At 35.9% G+C, this 4,366-nt stretch overlaps 1 long non-coding RNA gene across 1 annotated transcript; it reads left to right on the plus strand.

The window, feature by feature from the left end:
* Window positions 1–749: 749 nt before the first annotated feature.
* Window positions 750–3,878, plus strand: LOC115957088. The gene is made up of 4 exons (XR_004084320.1): window positions 750–1,028; window positions 1,858–2,381; window positions 2,469–2,633; window positions 2,727–3,878. It is a non-coding gene; the product is annotated as an uncharacterized LOC115957088 (long non-coding RNA).
* The last annotated feature ends 488 nt before the right edge of the window (window positions 3,879–4,366 follow it).

Here is a 4,366-nt window from a genome sequence, read left to right on the forward strand (position 1 = left end):
AGTAAAAAATTGGGATTAGACTTTAAATGATGAGTGCTTTGTTGCTCCCTTGTTTTTGAAATGTGTGATTTTCATTTGTCCCTTCTTGATTTCACTTTTATCAAGAAAACTTTGATTGATTTTTTGTGGTTCTTTGAAAAAGATTTGATTTTTGAAGCTTGAAAGCTTGGAATTGGAAACTACAAATTATGAATTTTGAAACTTTAAAAATTGAAACTTCGGAATTTTAAGACTCGAAACTTTGGATTGAAATTTGAGATTTTGAAATTTTTGAAAATTTGTGACTTGAAATTTTGAACATGAGATTTTGAAATTGAATTTTGAAATTTTGAAACTAGAGATTTTGGAAATTTGAGATTTTGAAAATTTGCAACTTGCGATTCTGAAAATTGAAACTTGAGATTTTGAAAATTTGAATTTTAAACTTGGGAAGGAATATTTTGAATTAAAAATTTGGGGTTTGGGATTTGAATATTTTGGAATTTGAACTTGAATCTTTTATCCTTAATCTGCTCCAAGAATATTCTCTCTCTCTCTCTCTCTCTCTCTTTTTGACTGATTTGACTCAGCAACTTGCTGAGTTTAAGTGTGGGGACCGAATTTTGACCCCCCACTTTCCTTCTCTCTCTCTCTCTCTCTCTCTCTCTTTGCTTTCTCTTCCTCCATAATCTTTTCTTCCACCATTAACACTATTCACCTCATCTTCATCTTGATTTTTCTTCTTCACCTCACCATTTCTTCTCCGAAAAAAAAAACTTTTCTAAGCTTCTCAACCTTTCTTCACTCATCTCCCTCAATATTTCTTTAGATCCTTGTGTTCTTGAGCACTTTTGCCACACACCCATTTTTGGTGAAACCCATTTTCAAATCCATCTTTTCTTTGCACCAACATGTCTTCTTCTTCCAATGGATCTTATTTTCTTACTTTTCATGGCAAGAAATATGATCCAACATTTGATTGGAATGATGAGGAGGGGCTCCTTCAAGTCCCCAAGACCCATGCTCCATATTCTCATATGGACATCAAGGTGAGTTTTTCTTTGGTTTCTTTGTTTGGAAAAATGTTATTTCATGCTTCATTGAAAGTTTGATGGTGAGACATTATCATTTTGTTGTATGATTGTTAGAATTTGGGACATTGTATGATTGATCATGTTGTAATGTTGGCTTTGGAGCATTTTTTGAAGTGTTGTATTTTTGGTCATGGTGTAATTTGGACAATATTGATGGCTTATGGAATTTTTGGTAATGTTGGCAATTTGTGATGCTGTTGGATGAATTTTGTCTTGGATTTTGGGGGCATTGGCATTGTGAAAATTTTGTGTTGTAAGCTTGCATGAACATATTCATGATACATGTGTGAAATTTTGTTGGCATGTGTAAATTTTATTTCATGAACATGTCAAAATTTTTGTGGGTATGGAAAATTTTCGTGGATATGGAAGAATTTTTATGGGCATGAAATTTTGGTTAAGGAAAAATTTTGTTGGTTATATGATGTTGGATCATGGAAAATTTTGTGGTTATGATTTTGGATATGTGGGAATTTATTTGTCCATGGACATGGACATGTGGAATTTTTTTTTTGATGGCTATCTTGGTCATGTAGGAATTTTTTCTTGATGGCTATTTTGGACATGTAGGGAATCTTTTGATTGTGTATGGTTATGGGAAAAATTTGGTAGTTGTGTACGGACATGTGAAAAATTTTTTGATTGCGGTAAAATTTTTGGTAGGGGCATTGTTTTTTTTGTTGTTTAGTTGTGGGAATTTTTAGACATGTGATTTTGGTCATGGAAATTTTTTTGGACATGTGATTTTGGTCATGGAATAATGGGCTAAATTTTTATGTTGCAGAGCCTTAAGAGTTGAGGTAGTCTCCAAATGTTGAAGAGCGTATGGGAAGCATTGTCTCCTGCCATCAGGAATATCATCAATGATGCGGGCTTTGGTACTTTCTTTGAAGCTTTACTAAATTAGGAGACTCATGAATACAAGGTCTTCCAGCTACTCCTCGCTTTGTCAGAACGCTTCTGGGACACCACATGTACCTTCCATTTTCTAGGCATTGGTGAGGTAATGTTGACACCTTACAACTTTTCCATTATCACTGGCTTGAAGTTGGGTGGTGAGAGAATCCACGTCAAGAAACTTCTAGGTGTAATGTCTTCCAAAATGAGGAGTAAAAATGTTCCTTTGTCGTGGTGAGAACATTACCAAATGTGATACTATGGCAAAGGGTACCTGCATGTTCATGCTTCTTTTCATTGGGACTTTCTTGTGCCCGGATTTAGGTAGTACAATGAATTTGTGTTATTTATGGAGCTTGAGAAACATTGAGCAAATCAAGAATTATGACTGGGGCTCCATTTGTATGGCAGGTGAGGTTTGAAATTTTTGGTTATGTGTGAATTTTAGAAAGTCATTTTGGCTATGTATGGTAATGGTGTTGTGAAATTATTTTTTAGGTCTGGATGTATGAATACTTTGGAGTTAGCCCTGAAATTTAGGAGGATGTTAATAACTATTTTCCTAGATTTCTCCGTTGGTTGCCCAAACATTGTTTGTCAATGCCCTCCAGGCATTCTTTGGAAATTTAGTGCTTGGTGATTGACAACTTGACTACTAATGATGTGAGTCATTTCCCTTTTTTTTTTTGTGGGATCTTTGGTGCTTAGCGGTGGTTTGGTCATTTTCTCATTGTGGGTTCTTTTGTGATTTTTCAGATGTCTTTGAATCCTTGGGTTGGATGTAAGGAGTATGCAGAGTGTGAGTGGGCTTTGGAGTTGAATAGCCATCAGGTATAGTTTGAGTGTGGGCATGGAAGGTATTGGTATCTTGGTAATTAGGTGTTGCCTCAAGTTCAACATGTGTATCCTCCTACAACAATTCCAGTTCCTCCTTGTCCCTCCATCCAGTTGGCTAACTTTTTGATTGATGAAGAGATTTCTTAGGCCTGTGTTGGCTTTGCTGTTGTAGGAGTAGCCAGGACTTATTTTGAATTCATTCGAACTCATCTACAGGGTTGCTTGGCTAGCATATCGATACCTCTCTTTCCTTTCTGAAGTTAAATTCTCATTTTGTATACTCCTTCTCCATATTTTTGCTTGGTGACAACATTTGCATGTTGGATTTTCAGACTCCATCTTTTGAAGGAGAGGAAGAGGGAGAGGGAGAAGAAGAAGAAATTCCTTCCCCTTACCATATTGGTAGCTCTTCTAGTTCTTTCATGGAGACTTATCCCCATTTTCCAGCATGGAAATATGAAGTGATAAATCCTAATGGAACATATAGTTCCATGCCTTTGAATAGGCCAGAGCACACACCAAATGCCCCTTGGCCTGATCCAGCGTGTTCTTGAATTTTTTTAGTTCCTTGTCTTTATCTCTTCTTGGCTTACTGAATGGCTCCTGATCTTTGTAGATTTGTGATTCAGGTTGATGTTTATCTTGTGGAGGAAAATATGCAAATGATTAGAGGTTTGTAAGTATTGGCTCGTACTCAGTTTTCCTGATATATGATCAGTGAGGCGAGCTGGGTATGCAATGATGCTTTCCAAGTGGCTTTTGCTTGGATTTTTCTTGACAAATAACACTTGATTTTGCTAACTTTTCAAGTGAGTCGAATGGAAGTGGCTAATTCCGCCAGAAGAACATTGGAGGACAGGATCAGAAACCTTGAACTTGAGAACCGTCAATATGATCCTTGATTCTATACAAGTCAAGAAGGAAATACTAAAGGCGGTTCCTCTAGAGGTGGGTCGAGGAGGTCTTCTCACAGGTGGACCCAGAGTCCCAATGTTGTTTGATTTATATTTTTAATTTTTCTTGCAAAACAAAAGGAAATGTTCCTTAGACAATCTTTTATTAACTTGCATGTTTAGCTCTTTGTCCTTGGAATTGTCCTTGATCATGTAGAAACTTTAATTGAGACAAGTTTAGAATTCACCTGATGAGATCTTGTAGTACCAATTTAAACTTATCTTGATTAACTCTAATGGAATATACACTTACATGGATGAGGTGAAGTCGAATGCCCCTAGTTTAAGATGAATAGATGATTTTTGAAAATCTTGATGACTACTTCTTCTTCTTCTTCTTCTTCTTTTTTGAAAAGATGATGGTGGTTTCCCCTTTTTCTTTTGAAAATGAATGAGCCATGGGCGAGTGCCCCTAGTTTGAGAGATATATTCAGGAGCTTGGAAAAAAAAATCTTGATTTGATCAATTTTTGAAAATAATGATGCAAGTGATGATTTTTTAAAACAAATGAGTTAGGCATGTCTGAATGCCCCAATTTAACCAAAAAAAATCTTTTTGAGTGTTTTAAGGTCCTAAAAAAAAAAATGCTTGAAAACACAAAATTGC

Source organism: Quercus lobata, chromosome 2 (genome assembly GCF_001633185.2).
Source record: "Quercus lobata isolate SW786 chromosome 2, ValleyOak3.0 Primary Assembly, whole genome shotgun sequence".
In the NCBI taxonomy this organism is placed as follows: Eukaryota; Viridiplantae; Streptophyta; class Magnoliopsida; order Fagales; family Fagaceae; genus Quercus; species Quercus lobata.